The sequence below is a fragment of the Phyllostomus hastatus genome, unplaced genomic scaffold, assembly GCF_019186645.2.
Source record: "Phyllostomus hastatus isolate PE091 unplaced genomic scaffold, TTU_PhHast_1.1 phas_scaffold_501, whole genome shotgun sequence".
NCBI classification, from domain to species: Eukaryota; Metazoa; Chordata; class Mammalia; order Chiroptera; family Phyllostomidae; genus Phyllostomus; species Phyllostomus hastatus.
The window spans coordinates 39,633,785-39,650,832 of record NW_025334033.1 but is presented as its reverse complement, the minus strand read 5'-3'; positions in this window follow the sequence as shown (position 1 = coordinate 39,650,832).

Below are 17,048 nucleotides of genomic sequence, written 5' to 3'. Positions count from 1 at the left end.
GGGGCGGGGCAGGGGGACAGTCAGAAAACTTGAATTTGCGATGGCTTCAGTCCACATATACTGGGGATGCTCTTCGTTTGTTTTATACTATTTGGGCATAGCGGCCCTCTGTGGGGTGTGAAAAGCCAGACAATGGGATTAATCCAAGCAAGGGGTTTACAAGGAGCTCAGAAGAAAAGTGGGTATAAGAAAAAAAAAAAAAAAAGAAGCCCTGGCTGCTGTGATTCAGTGGATTGAGGGCCGGCCTGTGAACCAAAGGGTTGAGGTTCAATTCCTGGTCAGGACACATGCCTGGGTTGCGGGCCAGGTCCCCAGTTAGGGCATGTAAGAGGCAACTAATCCATGTTTCTTTCCCTCTCTTTCTCCCTCCCTTCCCCTCTCTCTAAAAATAAATAAAGGACATTTTTTAAAAAAAGAAAAAAGAAAAGAAAGGTGGGTGTAGGCAAGGGGAGGGGGTTAACGTGGAAGACCCTGGGGGAGGTTGGCCAGAAAATGAAGTTTATGGGGGCTGACGTACGGAAACACACAACGCTGTGAGCTCCTAAGAGTGGGCTAGGGTTTAACTCTCTTTTTAACTAAAGCCATAAAAGGAAAACTTTTCAAATTTCTTCTGGCCAGAGAGAAAAAAATCCCCCGCAGAAACTGGACACTGGTTTCAATCTTAATAAAACACAGTGGCTCATCCTTAGGTCCAACCTCATTTACAAATTACCTTGTCAAGTGGCTTATAAATCTGCATTTATAAATTCCTTATTTATTCTAGGCAAGGAACCGTTTTGAGAAGCAGTGTGAGAAAGAGCTTAGAAGACTTTAGAAATCCTCAAATATGAAGAGTCAGGGATATTGTTGTAGTGAGGTGGGTCTACTTTGACTGCTCTTCTATTACTTTAAATTTTCTTAGGGCTGAGATCAAGCCTGATAAGCACTTTAAGTTAAGGCAAATAATGATGGCAATAAAATATTATGCCACTGCAAAATACACTTAGTGCCCAAGCTTCCGAACTTTTCCAATTATTTTCTTGTAAATGCATTTCTATGGGGGTAGTTTCCCCCTAGGACAGAGCATAATTTTAAAAGCTTGTGTTCACTGCAGCCCTATAAATTACTGTTTCCACTTAATGCTGGCAAGTAGTGATTTATTTCAGGAAAATTGCAGACTTCACTAGGCATGCTTTACTGTGTGTGTACTTCCCTGGGGCAAGGAAGACTTTTTTAGTGTATTGTATGAGGGAAGCATAACTGCTATTAAATTCATAAATTGATTTACACATGAATTCTTAGTTTACTATGATTTGTCATGTATTTTGTACAAAATGGCTATTATGGTTGCATTACCCATAAGCAACTAAAATATACAACTATTAGTAATTCTCACATTTGTAGAATAGATCTTTATTGCTGCTAAATGTCTTCAAATTTATCTTTTTTACTCTTGCGATTCTGATTATGAAAAGTCATTTATTAATGCTTTGGCTAAGACTCACCTTTTCACTGACACAGAATTTATTTTAACACTTCTCTCATCACGGATTTCTCTAAGAAGGGCATAGGAAAAATAGTTCATCTGAAATAGGTATAGTTTTCTTTCATTCAATCAAAGGCATTTGAAAATAAAATGTACTCAGAAAACTATATGGAATAGTAAAGGTTGCATAAAAGGGAGAAATGTTAAATGGTTTAAGGGGGATAAAAGGTCCCAGGCCATGAGCTGCAGCCTCAAGGTCAGCCTCAAGGTCAGAGTTGTAGCACCAGGGACCGTGGTGGTGAACAGTGTAGGAACCTTGACAAATCCGACAAAATGTTCCTTAGTAGAAAAAAGGCTCACTCGAGGTAGACAAATAGAGGCTCAAAGTCCAGCTCTGCCACTTACTAGATTTTTGACCTTGGTCAACTTTAACTTTTCTTAGTCACCATTCCTTGTCTGAAAATTGGAGATAAAGTAATTACCTCTCAAGGTCCTCGTGAGAAGCCTGTGATTACAGGTGAGAAGTGCTGGCACCTGGGCAGCAGGGTACACAGAGGCCTCCTGCCTTGCGGCCCTGCCTTCCTCTAGCCTCAGGTTCCTCGGTTCTCACATCCAGTTATCCACGGACTAGCAGCGTGGTTATTTTGTTTGAGTGTTTATCAGATCTATCAAAAAACCGGAGTTGGACTATTGGTTCAGGAAGGGACTGCCTGAGCCCTCACCCGTGGCAGCTGTCCCTTCCTCTGTTTCTCATCGACTTGAGTGTTTGCAGTACGTGACAGTTCGTGAAGGATTTCCCAATGTGTAAACTCAACAGACACGTAGAACTGGCACCTGTCCTCAGTTCTTGTTTCTCTTCTCCTTTATGGCAGCCTTGATTCTCCTGTGAAGTCCCGTGTCACCCAGCCCCTCGCTTCCACCAGTTCTGCAGGGAGCACCCGAGTCTCCGGCCTGGACTTCTTGTCTCCATTCCTACTTATCAGCTGGACACCTTCACACCAGCGTCTCACAGGCACCTGGAACTCCTCAGAGCCAAAGCCGAACTCACTACCTTTCCTCTTAATTCATTTCTCCTGTTTGATGATATTACTAGATTCCTCAGAGAAATAGTCTCAAAAGCTTTGGCTTCTCTTTTGCCTCCAAAATTGAAGCAGTTGCTGCGGCCTATATAGTCTGTCTTTGTAAAGCCTTTCAAACTGGCTCCTCATTTCCAGCTGTGTTCTTTCTGCCCTATCTCAGGTCCTCATTACCTTTCCCTAGGACTGCTGCTACAGTTTTCTAAGGTGTAGCCCCGTTTTGTCCCATTCTGCATGCTCAGGCCAACCAGCTCTGCTGCTCGGCTTTTCCCCTGCTCCCAGTCTCTGTGATGCCTTATTGCTTGGGGACTCCAAGTTCCAACCTCTCATCCTACATCAAGGCTCTCTATTTATGGGTCCAACCTACTTTCTGTTCCCTTGTATCTGCCTGTATTCTGACCCAGCCACTTGAAACCAACTTTTTTAAAAAAGATTTTATTTATTTATTTTTAGAGAGGGAAGGGAGGGAGAAAGAGGGAGAGAGAGAAACATCAGTGTGCGGTTGCTGGGGGTCATGGCCTGCAACCCAGGCATGTACCCTGACTGAGAATTGAACCTGCGACACTTTGGTTTGCAGCCCATGCTCAATCCACTGAGCTACACCAGCCAGGGCTTGAAACCAACTTTTTATTGAGCACTTACTATGTTTTAGACACTGTGATGAATATTTTAAATATGTTGTATCATTAAATCTTTACCACATATGATGATATTATTGCCAATTTTACAAATGAAGAAACTGAGTCTTTGGAAAATTCAGGTAAATTGTCCAAAGTATTACAGTTAGTAAGTAGCACTGAGAAAGTTTAAATCTGAACTCACCCAAATAACGTTATGCTTTCTTGCTTATCTGCTTTTATTCATATGCAATTCTGCAATGCTTTCTCCATATACATTTGCATATCAAATCTTATCCTTCAAGACACATTAAATGCCATTTCTTTCTTGAAGTTTCCCTGATGCCACCAACGGGTGGCGCTTCGTCCTTCATCTGAATGGCCATGCCCTAATGCATGCCCGGCGCTGGTGATTAGTCAGCTTGTCATCTCATCCTGGTCACTGGGGCTGTGGGCTTTTAAGGACTGTGGCCATGTCTTAGTCATCCTTTTACCCCCTGCACTGAACACAAACCCTGGCTCATTCCAGACATTCTGTGTTGAGATGAATTGTTTTACAAATAGAGAAAATACCCAGTACTCATGTTGACAAAATAATGGCAAGAATTCCTGACATTACAGTCTTTTTGGTCTTCCCTGGAAATCGTGGGTGCTATATAGCAATTAAGCAATTACCTATGACACAAAGGAGGAGAGGGCATCTTACTGAAAGGCCACCTTTGACCTGAAACAGTGGTTTGTGTGGTTAGTATGTCCGATTCACAGACATTTTCTTATAGTCAGCAGACACAGCTTCTGGCCCACTCACTGATTCATCCTCTGTAAGTCAGAGGTGAGTTGTCACCAATCCCTGTTTTGTGCAAGAAATCATGTACAAATGTTGGCAACAAAAGGGACTCTTTTCTAAGTCCCTGGGAGCAGCACTGACCAGCTGTGTTGTCTGGCAGACGCCTTCGCACTGGTGTCTCGCGGGTGCCTTGACTGTGTTCATCAGTCATGAAGTCAGGAGTGTCCTCATTCAACACTGAAACACAATCAGAGTGATTTGACCTGGTACTTGCATTCCGTATGAAATGTGTGAAAGCACATGTCCATACAAAAGCATGTGCAGGGCATTGCACACAAGCCAAGCAGTAGAATCAACCCAATGGCCATCGGCTGACGAGGGGGTAAACGAAAATGGTATATCCACACAACTGAGTATCGCTCAGCAATGAAAAGGAACGAAATACTGATCTCACAACATGGGTAATTAGGAAAACATTACGCTAAGTAAAAGAAGCCAGTCACAAAAGACCATATATTGTTTAATTCCATTAATATGAAAAGCCTAGAATTAGGCAAACCTAAAGACACAGAAAGTGGTTTCCCAGGGGTGAGAGGAAGGAAACGGGAAATGGAAGTGCCTGCTAATGGGTGTGGGGGTTCTTTGTGATGTGGTGAGATGTTTTCAAATTGATTGTAGTTGCACAATTTGTGAATATACTAAAAGCTATTGAATTGTACACTTTGAGTGAGTGAATTGTATAATATGAATTATATCTCAAGCCGTTATTTTAAAAATCAGTCAGTTGATGTCAAGGAGTATTATGGGATGAAGAGATGTGTTGGTCAATGATTGTATAAGCCGCTAAAGATTCTTTCTGAAAAAGGAAATTCAACATTTGAATAGTCACCTTCCAAAAATTTTCTCTTTCTCAAAACAGATTATGAGGAAGCCAAAGGCAGGGGGGAGGTAGCTGGTTCTAGAATTATGCTTTGGTTTAGATCAGTCAGGAAATACTTTTTCAAAAATAGTTTTTATTCTTCTTCTACATCTCAAAAAGTGAAAATGAATATTTTACCATTTGGATAATGGGCAACCATTATTATTAGCTTTGATATTAATTTTGGAAGATACTTAACACAAGTGAACATTTCCGCCCATCTAGATACATGTGTTTTAACACAAACAGTTTTAAATTTATCTAAGCCCAGATTATTTTTAAAAAGCAGCTGTACCATTAATGACTGTTACACACTCCTGGCCAGCTGGGACGTGACAGAACGCTGGACCACAGAAACCCTGTAGGTGAATAACATGGGAAATGGTCTGTCAAGAGAAAGAATATCAATTATTTGCCAAAACACACAGATTTTGGATTGACCACACAGAGAGGAAGGAGTAGGAACGCCGTCAGGATTCCTGACCAGCGGAATGAACCTTGGACACACAGACAGGAGTAAAGACATTATGTTCTCCTGAGCAGATGTGAGGGGCTAGCTTGAACCACATCTCTTACTTTGGGTCCTTTCCGGCTCTCCAGACGCAGGAAGCAGGCCTGGGAATGTTGGTCCATGGTGGTGAGATGGACTTTGGCTCTCATGCCGGATGCCCTCTGCTCTTGAAAGCCAACACACAGGAATGGGGCTGGTCGGTTTGGGTTGTCAAGAGCCAGTCCATGTGCTTCAGAGGTGTTGGAAGAGTCTGGGGAGGCTGGAGAATTCTCTCAACCAATGTGTGCTAAGCAGAGTGGTTTTGTCCTGAGCAGAGGATGGTGCACGTGGCCACTTGAGTTTCTCCTAGTAACCCTATACTCAAGTGACACTGCAGTTCTCGTCATTTCCAAACAGGCTTCCCTTGAGACGCCTGTGTTTCAGAACATACTTCTCCATCTTGAAACCTCCTACTCATCCTTTCAAACTTATATTTGCTGGGACAGCTCCCCAGGTCCCTCGGGCAAAATTAGTCATTTCCACCTCTGTCCTCCTAAAGCTCTCGTCACCAGAGCCCTGAAACAGCGCATGGTTCTCCCTCCCCAGACAGTGAGTGTCTCAAATATAAGGATTATGTCTCTATTTTAATGTCTTTATTACTTAGCATGTCTGGCATATAGTAAGTATGTAATAAATGTGTTGAATTCCACTAGATGGAGACCCTGATATGTGGCCTGAGAATACAAAGATAAGTAAGCCAGCTGCCTGGCCTAGAAGGAGCGACAAGAACGTGTGTGTGTGTGTGTGTGGTATTGATATTAAGTAAGAGACTGTTAAACTGAACAGCCAAAGCCAAAGGGCTGACTCTAATGGAGTGTTCCAGGCACCGAGGGGAGATGTGTTTTCAGAACATACTCTAATGGGAGTAGAAGTTTGGTAGGGCTGCTGTAACCAAGCACTACAGGCTGGGTGGCTTAAACAACAGAAAGTTATTTTCTCAGGATTCTGGAGGCTAGAAGTCCGAGATCCAGGGGTCGGCAAGGTTGTTTCAGTGTGAGGCCTCTTCTTAGCGTCCAGGCAGCTGTCTTCTCCCTCCATCTTCACACGATCGATCTTTCTTCTGTGTCTCTGTGTCCTAATCTCCTCTTTGTATAAGGACACTAATCATATTAGATTAAGGACCACCCTAGTGAAGTCGTTTAACCTTAATTACCTCTTTAAAGACCGTATCTTCAAGTACAGCCAAATTCTGGGAGTTAGGACTTCAACATATGAATTTCGAATGGATGTAATTCAGTCCTTAACAGTGGGTAACTACCTACTTTGCCTGACGTTAAGGTTTGTCTAGTACATCATTTCTGCAAACTCTTTTTACCTCCCTTGAACTTGATCTTTGGATCTAAGCCATGCTGACAGAGCCCCTTTAAGCTCCCGTGGAGATGGTGATTGGAAGTGGCAAAAGTGGAGTGCTCTTCCCAGCGCTGCGAGGGACAGGGAGGCCTAGCCTGGGGACCCTCTCCCAGGACGTCAAAGGTACATGGTCCCTGACTCTGCACACTGCAGCCTGTATTTTACAGGCTGCTTTTGCACCACAAAGGAATGTCCCGTCACAAGTCTGTGCCAGCATTTGCAATCTTTGCTCTCCAGTTAGCACCACCCTGCACTAAACCCGGTTAGAGCCGGTTCATGAGGCTAGAGAGGGAAAGGCGACCAGTGGGGGCCTCTGCACCATCCTCACGAACCAGAATTGTGTAGAGCTGAAGTCACCCATTCTTAGTGCTGGGTCAAAGGCTAGGCCAGTTGTAGCAACTTCTGAGTGCCAAGGTCCATTTCAAAATAGAACAACAAAAATTGATGATATCATGAAACTGTCCAGAGTGGATTCCTCTAGGAAGGGGTAATACTGGAGTAATTTTCTGAGACGAAATAAGTTTGGTTTATAGGGTTGGCATTCCAGAAACGTTCTTCCCTTCCTTTAGTTTAATATTCCTCCATGTGAGGTCCTAGGCCACTTAGGTTGGACTCACGTGGGGTTCTTAATAAAAATGTAAACTCCTGAGCTGTCTGAATCAGGATCTCTGGGTGGATCTCAGAATCTGAGTTTTAATTTTTGCCTTGTGTAATTCTTAATTCTTATCCAAGCTAACATGTGCAAATAACCGATTTCATAATTCTGCCTGCAAATGTAAGAGGTGCATGCCAGGTGAGTGCTTCTCCCTGGACCGGGGCCACCAACCTGCTCAGCCTCCCTGCGGGTGTGGCTCCCCAAGACTCGGCGGGATGAGAGTCACCAGGTCTGGGCACCAGGGATCCCGCTGCTGCCTCCCACGCCAGGGCTCTGCCCACACTCTGGGTTATTCCTCTCTCCCTACCCCTTTGTTCTCTGAAGTCACAGCTTGGGTCATCCCCAAGTTTTTAGAGAAGTGCCTAAAAGTTTCCTAACCTTGGTATTACTCAATGTTGATGATGGTGTGGTTGGTAGAAGGGAACTCTCACCTCCATCGGCTGGGAGTGGAAACTGGCGCGATCCTTCCCAGAGGGTACTTGGGCAGTCTGTGGTGAGAAACTATGAATTCTACTTCCAGATATAAACCTCAAGGGAAACATGATTCTGTCAAAGGCAAATTCAAAATGTTCATCAGAGCCTTGTTTATAATAAGCAATAAATAAATGTTCCATGGGGAATGTATCAAATTCATAAAATTAAAATATTAGGTAATCATTAAAAATTCTGCTGTCACAAAACAGGTGGAAAAATACATTTTATATGTAAGACTTTATTATATAAGATCTCTCTATATAATTCCAATCCCCCGCCCCCATAAAACCAGCTTTCTCTATCTCTTTCTGAAGAGAAATATATCTAGTTGTTAAAAATGATTATCTTTAGGTCAAGGGTTTCCACAGGCAGAGAAAAGAGCAGGAACCCTGAGGAAACCATCATTCAAATCTTCAGTAAACTCTCATTAATTTCCTCCTTTTCTTTTCACTTGAGCTGAGATCAGCCAGCTTGAGTGAATAGCAGCTTGGATTGGGGTGGGGGTGGAGTTGGAAGTCAGCAATTAGAAACCAATCCATTTGGGCTCTCAACCCTTACTGTTGAAAAGGATCCCCTGGGCACCCAGTTTGCAGATTCCTTGGCCCCACTTTTAGAAAGTTCTATGTAAGAGGTGGCCATAGTAGTGTTCGTTTTAATGAGCCCCCGCTGTAACTTTGCCGCAGGTGAACTGATGGTGGCAGCTGCAAGCAGGACCCCAGGGGAGGCCAGGGGAAGTAAAGGGCCCTGGAAAGCTGGGGTAAGGGTCAAAGAATGGGGTGTCAGATTTTAACACTGGTCCCTTCTTTTCCCCATAAACTAGGACTATTTACTGGAATACTAGGCTAACCTTGGGGACATAGCTATCATTTTAAACACAATTTCCAGTGGAAAATATGTTTCAGGTTAAAAACTAATTCCCATCTAAACATTAGGAATTCAGTTGGTTCCTGCCCTGACTATCTGTTCCGACTGCCACGCCATACACTCCGGGCTAGAATTTGGAAAACCACCCCAAAGCTGATGTAACTATTTAGATGCCCTTCAGGTTTTCATATTGATTTTAGCTCATTTAATAAAATAGGAAGAAAAAAAGGTAATCTTATTTTTCAGAAAAAAATAGATATTCACAGTTAAATATAAGATTACAGTCACTCTCCTGCCAAAAATCTCCAAGTCAGATTTGAGTCCTTTTGGACTCTGGCCTTTTTGGAGAGGGATAGTATGAGGAGCAGGGAGTATAGTTTAAAAGTTCTGGTCAGCTTCCTTAGATTTAATTTTGAATTAGAAATGGTCCTTTTACATTTTACAAGTTTCAAGTTCAATAACTCTGAAAATAAATTATTGAACAAACTTCTTTTGACAGCCACGGAGTTAAAAATAATAAAAACTGCCAGCACTGAAAATGTACACAAACAAAGGTGCCATTGTATATTTGCAATGTAGTGATGATAACATGTTGTTTAAAGGAAAGTTTAGATGTAATTTGGAACCAGGTTTGAAAGGGTTGTCAGCAGGACGTGACCTGAGATGGCGGTTGTTTCCACCTCTGTCTTGATTGGGTGTAAACAGTGGTGAGATTAAAAGAGCTCTGAGGTGCCACCCTCTCCTCACGTTTGAATTTATTTGAAAAATAAATGAATATAACAGCCAAAATCAAAGTCCCCAAAAGCTGAGCTAGATGGGCACAATTTGAGTTACCAAGGATTATGGGTGCTTAGACTAGAATAATGAGTGATTTTTTAAAAGATTTTAAAATGCCTTTACCTTATTGTTAGAAATGGGAAAGGGAGAGAGAAAGTGAGGAAGAGAAACATCGATGTGTGAGAGAAACATCAATCAGTTGTCTCTCATACCTGCCCTGTCCGGGGACTGAAACTGCAACCCCGGCAGGTGCCCTGATGGAGAATCAAACCAGCAAACTTACGCTTTGTGGGATGACACCCAACTAACTGAGCCACACCAGTCAGGGCTGACTTTTCAAACATCATTAACAAAACCCTTGTTAACAACAAGCATAGCCCTTTGGCTGAAGCAGAAGTGGAGAGCAGGTGCCTCACTTGTCTGGCCCCTCAGTTCCTTGAAGACCCCAGATTAGACATTTGTGTCAGTTAGGATTCTTCAGTTCCAACCAACAGAGTCTGCCTTGGGGCAGTTTTCGGAATTGCGGGGAAAGCTGAAGAACTAAGCTTCAGAAAAGACTGGAACCAGGGCGCTCCTGAGTTCTGGGTAGCAGGAGCTGTGAACAGTCTCTTCGGGGACTGTCATGGGAACCAGACTTGGGGTTCCTCAGCTCTAATCACTTTGCTCGTGTCACATGTCTATCATTTGATCTAGGGGGATAAGAACATTTCAATTGACCATCTGGTGGGAGAGGACGGTTAGCAGAAGGAGGGGGGGTGATGGTAGGAAACTAAAGCAGGTGTCCACTTATAATCCTTTCAGGTCCCTTCCAGCCCTGTGATTCTATGACTACTCTATCAGAAAATTCCTACATGCAACAGCAAACTGAAATGGCCCCCAGAGAGGTAGCTACAGGTTCTGTTCTACACTTCGTTTTTATTTTTTTTATTTTTAAGATTGTATTTATTTAGAGATAAGGGAAAGGAAGAAGAAAGAGAGGGAGATAAACATCCATGCGCAAGAGAAACATTGGTCAATTGCCTCTCACAGGCCCCCAACTGGAGACCTGGCTCACAACCCAGGCAGGTGTCCTGACTGGGAATTGAACCAGAGACCTTTCAGTCCACAAGCTGGTGCTCAGTCTACTGATCCACACCAGCCAAGGCTACACTTGAGTTTTTAATCTCAGAAAATAGCAGCTAACATAGAAATAAAAATATATGTATATTAGGTAGATAATAATGACAGTGCTTTCTGTAATTTCCTTTCTACCGAATATTTGTTAAGGGTTCAGACTCTTTGGTCAGATAATGGTTGAATTTTGTGTGATCTTCAGTAAATTTCTTAATTTTCCTGAGTCTCAGTTTCCTTATCTTGAAAATATGGGACACTGGATTTTTCTTGGGTTGTTTTATGGGAAATGCTTATTACAGTGTCTAGCCTTAATAAATGGTAGTTATTATTATTCTGAAAGGGAATTTCTTCTCAAATGTTAATAATGGAAATTTGTAGAATCCTATTTTAATGAGGTCATTTTCTTTTTCCTTCTAAAGATTTTATTTATTTTTATTTATTTTTAGAGAGAGGGGAAGGAAGGGAGAAAGGGAGGGAAAGAAATATCAGTGTGTGGTTGCCTCTTGAGTGCACCCTACTGAGCACCTGGCAAGCAACCCAGGCATGTGCCCTGGACTGGGAATCGAACCGGCAATGCTTTGGTTTGCAGGATGGCACTCAGTCCATGGAGCCACACCAGCCTGGATAACGAGGTCATTTTCATAAATTTATTGAAGCTTAGAGACATGGTGAACCGCTAGGTACTCTTGGATTGTCAACGACCAAGCCCAGGGGACTAATGAATGGATGGTGGCAACTCACCAAAGCTGCAGATCTGTGTTCCAGGAACACAGCATGTCGTAGAGATTGTGTCCAGGGGCATAGCCTGTATTTATACTAGGCAGCAACCAGGGCAACACTGTAGAAAGAATATTATAAATGCTCACTACGAAGAGTTACCCTGGCTCTTCCTCTGTAGTAACTTCCACTGGCAGGGACACATGTTTCTGCAGAACTCTGATGTGTGATCCAAATCTGTACATCCTCTGTCCTTTGGCAAACTGGAGCGAGCGTTTGCTGTGACTCTGCTACATCACTGTGATGAGTAAAGTTCAGATGAGTTTCAGGCTAACAGTGTGTGCTGGGAATTCTGAAACCGCATGCTTCCGGAAGGAACTCACTACCGTAGGGTTTTCAAACAAAGAGGCACTGAAGTCTGGGGAGAGAATTTCAGTCACTTAGTTCATCACAAGCACCTTATTAGGAATGGGAAATGAGGAAAGGAGCTGTTTCTAATGCCTATTTACAAATCATCCTGGTGCGACTAGAATTATGTCTGAGGGGAAAAGATTCCTGCCCCTTTGCTGAACACACTTCCTTCCTCCGGAGATTGTGAGTTGGAAAGTTTAGCCTTTCCTCCCAGAAACACACACAAGTACTCGAAAACTCAGCGTCAACCCTCCACAATGCCCCCATCTTTTTATTTTTAAAGCCAGTGAATTGCCCTGGCTGGGTGGCTCACTTGTCTGGACCGTCATTTCATACACCAAAAGGCTGCAGCTTTGATCCCCAGCCAGGGCACGAACCTAGGTTGCGGGTTTGACCTCTGGTAGGGGCACCTACAGTGTTCTGATTGGTGTTCTCTCGCACATCGGTATTTCTGATGTTCCTTTCTCTCTCTCTCATCAATAAACATATCTAAAATTAATAAACATCCTTGAGTGGGGGTTTTCTAAAAAGATTAAATAAATAAATAAATAAATACATGTAAAGCCAATGAAGCAAAAGCCTCTGTTGACCACCCGCCTCCCTACCTCTTTAACAATCACCATGGTGCCCACGTGAGCTGTCAGAAGAAAAGTGTGATTCACACTTCTAGACTCTCTTTGGGGGACATGTAAACACACGAAACACTGAGACTGAGTGGGAATCACTGTGAAATGCGCGCTGAGGTCTGCGGCGCACCGGCCGGCGGGGACGCGCAGCCCTGTGAATGCTGCTGCGCGCTTGGCAAGCCCCTCGCTCAGCTGGCGGAGGTCTCCATCAGCAAGCTGCTCTGTGCCCAGCGGAGCAGTGTCACTGGGCCATGTTTGAAGGCAATTTGTTGACATCATTTCGCATGCAGGAAATCCTGTGTTTACTAACTAGGAAATACTACATAAGGATTTGGATTTTTTCCCCTTGTAATGCTCTTCCAAGTTGAAATTTGGCAACGGAGCCGCTGCAGATAAGAAGACCGCCGCTCGGGAAATGACAGTACAGGGGTAGCTCATTGTACACAACAGGCCTTATTTCTTTGTTCCCATCCTGGTTCTCAAAGTTAGTTGATACAGTCACTTCCTTCAGGGAGTCCAGTCCCTCACAGGTTCATGTCTTCAGTACTGAGGCCTTGGAGCGAGGTGTTGCCATCTCCCTGAAAATGTCTGCGGAGATGTGTGAGGGATGCCTTGAAAACGCTGGACGCCTCAGCCAAGATGCTGGGCACCAGTGCGTGAGGGGGACGGTGAGCTTCTCTAGGTTTCAGCTAATCTCACTAAACCAACTAAGTGGACGTAAATTAGGTCCTTTCTGTAGTCACCAGCTCAAGCAATAATAGCTATGCTTGTGACTCAAGAGTTTCCTTTAGTCGAAAGATCAGAGGCTGTAGACAAAATCTGCTGGACATCACCCAGCATGAAAAAGATGAGTGGAAATACATCTAAATGAAAAAGACATTAATAGAAGATGGTGCTGAGCAGATGCAGACACATTATTAAATGTGCCCAGCCCTGTCTGAGAACCAGAGCTGCGGGAGTGTTGTACTCTCACTGCAGGCTCTGAGTAGGGTGGGGACGGGTCCTTCCTTTACATTAACTTAGCTGGGAGGCACTCCTTTAGATGACTTATTTTAGTTGGTATTTTTGGTTATTTTCTCATTTTTAAGTTAAGCAGTTAGTTCATTTAAATCATTTCTCAAGCCCTGGCTGGCGTAGCTCAGTGGATGGAGCGCGGGCTGGGAACCAAAGTGTCCCAGGTTCGATTCCCAGCCAGGGTACATGCCTGGGTTGCAGGCCATAACCCCCAGCAACCGCACATTGATGTTTCTCTCTCTCTCTCTCTCTCCCTCCCTTCCCTCTCTAAAAATAAATAAATAAAATCTTTAAAAAAAAAATCATTTCTCTGCTTAAGAAATGAAGGCATCAGCAAACACCCCCTGCCTTTGAGTACAGTTGGGGCTGTGTTCTGTGTGCAGTGGCTGTGTTTTCACATGTAATGATGTTACAGCCATTGTTGTGGATATCAGAGTTGCCAGATTTAGCAAATAAAAATATAAGACTCCCAGTTAAATTTCAATTTCAGATAAACAAAAGATAAATTCTTAGTGTAAGTATACCCCAAGTACTGCATGGGACAGAGTTACACTAAAAATAATTTATTACCTGAAATTGAAATTTAACTGAGTGTCTTCTATACTGGTTTTGGTTAACTTCTGACCCAATATTTCATGTAAGATTTTACCCAAATGATTGTGATAACTTTTATTTAAACTTTTATTGTTAAATCCTGTTCTTTTTGTGTAAGTACAGCTCAATTTTAGGAATATAGGCATAGGTGAGTGGGTCTCAACTGGGGGCATTTCTACCCCCCCCCGGGGACATTTGGCAATCTAGAGATGTTTTTGGTGGTTACAACCTGGGGTGGTGAACTAATGGGTAAAGGTGAGGGATGCTGCTGAACATCCTCCAATGCCCACAACAGCTTCCACTACAAAGAACTAACCATTTGACCCAAAATGTAACAGTTGCTGTTGAGAAACACTGTCATAAGCATTTAAAAAGAGAGATTCAGACTTTCAAATACATCCTTGTTTAAAGTACATCTAAGGAATAAACCATCAATTTCATTATCCTTATGTCTCTATTTTTTGCCTATTTGATCTATCAAAGCATAGAGGGATACATTGAAGTCATTCATTCAACTTAACAAATATTTATCGAGTACCTCCAATATGTCAGACCTTGTTCCAAATGCTGGAATACTTGGTGCACAAAACAAACATCGCTAACTTCATGTAGCTTTTATTCTAGCGGGTGGCGTAGGATCAGGAATGTAATAAACAAATGATATGCAAAATATATGAATGGTCAGTGTTACGAAGAAAAATGGAGCAGAGAACAGGGATGGGTGCCGGGATGGGCCTGGGTTGTCACGGTGACCTGCGCGGCGAGGATGTCTTCACTGAGAAGGTTACATTGGAAGAGAGATCTGGAGGAGATGACAGAAAGTGAAGAACGGGGAGAGTGTTTAAGGCAAAGGAAACAGAAGCGCAAAGACTCTGATGGAGGTTGGCACGTGGTGTGATCAAGAGAGAGGAGGAAGCCAGTCCAGCTGGAGCAGAGAGAGGAAGAGGACAAGTGGTGAGGATATGGGCGGAAGGGCGATGGTGCTGGGCTGGCATCCAGACCACGGAGGGTCTAGGATGCCATTGTGAGAACTGCCTCGTTTACTTCTAAGTGAGAAGGGGAGCCTCTGGAGCAGTTCAGCAGAGTGACATGACTTTACATGTATTTGAAAGCATCACTTCCACTGTGGTGATGAGAATAGATCATGGTGGCAGTAAAGACTGAAACCAAGACACCAGTTAGGAGGCCATTGCCATAATGTAGAAGAGAGATGCTTAGTCCAGGATAATAACAGTGGAGACAGTGAGAACTGATTGAATTTAGGGTGGGCTAGAATTTGAGGTACTGGTGTGAAGTCACTATTTCTAAAATATCTGCATTATATAAAGATGTCTATGTGCACACGCATATTTGCGTGCATGTATGTTATATGGATATACACCTGTTTACATTTCCTCACTGTCCGTGAAACAGGTCAAGAAGCAAAGTTAATCTCAGTCTCTAATGTTATTTCCCACTAAAAGCGTCAGAGTTCCCTGCAGAAACGGCTCACTCCAGGCCTGGGGCAGGGTGGGCACAAGATCAACCTGGAAGCTTTTGTTGTGTCAGGAAGTTAGAAAATTATGTTTTTAAATGGGACATATTACAAGGACACAGGAGCAAGCTTGAGGGGCCCTCTTCAAATCAGATCTGGAATAATTTGAGTATAAAAACAAATTAAGTTCAGTAACAAATTATAAGCCACTGGAAAACAAATAGAATGCACACTCCTGCATTGATCAGAGGAAGGTTAGTGAAGGAGGAGCTGGGAGGGCTCTCACTTAAAGTGGAGAGCTGAGGCCAAGGGTCACTGTAGAGAGACCGTTGGAGCTGAGCCATCCCGTCATTGTCCAGCCACCCTGGTAAAGATGGTTTCAGCCAAGGATCACCGACAGTTGCTGACTCTAGGGGGAAATTTTGATGGGAAACAAGCAGCTTGTTAATTGCAAGAGAGAACAAAACCCTGTAATTATACAGAGAAGAAACTGGGTGACACCTTGACTGAGTGATGAAAATGTCTATTCCCTAGGGGGACAGGCGAACGTTGTGTGACTCCCCAACACCGCCTATGCCGTCTTCCGGTGGAGAATGCAGAGCCTCGACCTGACAAGCAGAAACGTCAGGCAGATCCGACACAGCGGGAATTACAGTTAAAAAAAAAGGTGGGAGGGGGCTTGTGTCTCTTGGTTTGTGGCGTCTGTCCTCGGAGCCAGCGGTCGCTCCACTCCACCCAGCTTCCTTTCTCACAGCTGCTGCTCTCAGGCGCTCTGGCCTCCCTCTCCTGAGGACCTGTGACAGCACTGAGCCCACGTGGGAGATCCAGGGAACTCTTCCGGTCTCCAGACCCTTAATTTAATCAAGCCTTCCTTGCCATGTCAGGTAGCATATTCATAAGTTTTGGGGGATTAGGATATGAACATCCTTGAGGGACATTATTCTGCCTACCATAGGATTATTCTTCAAAAACGTGTCAATGACATAAAAGACAAAGAAAGGCTAAAGAGTCTTATTTAGAGGCTAAAGAGACAGAATGACTAAGTACAATATACGATTTTGGCCTAGATCTTCTTCTGGAGGGGGAACGCTGTCAGGGGCACTGATTATTGCAGCCCAGACGTGACAGGCGGTCATCCGGGCTCTAAGGTGTCCTGTTGGGAGGTCTGCCTGCCTTGGGGGATGGTGGACTCAGTACCTTCACACAGCACCTGTCCAACTGCTGGTTATCAAAGGAGTTCAAAAATTCTCAGTGGGTTAAGAAAAATGGAAGTAATTTGCTGGTGACTCTCACTTGTTGGTTGCAGTCCTGCTGTCTGGTAAAATCCAGAATGTCTTCTGTTCAACTATTCGAGGCTGGCTGCCCTATTTCCTTGTAGGCTAGAAGTTTCCTGTCAGTGGATGTTTCTGAGTCAGTTTTTGAACCTCCGGACCAGATGCATTTCTGTTTGTCGGTGTCGCTCTTTGAAATGCATTGTCCCTGAGAACACAGCTCTCCAGCTGTGGCCACTCTGGTGAAGGGCGCCATGGGCCCATCCATGTAGTTTGATTTGTTCCTGCCTTCCC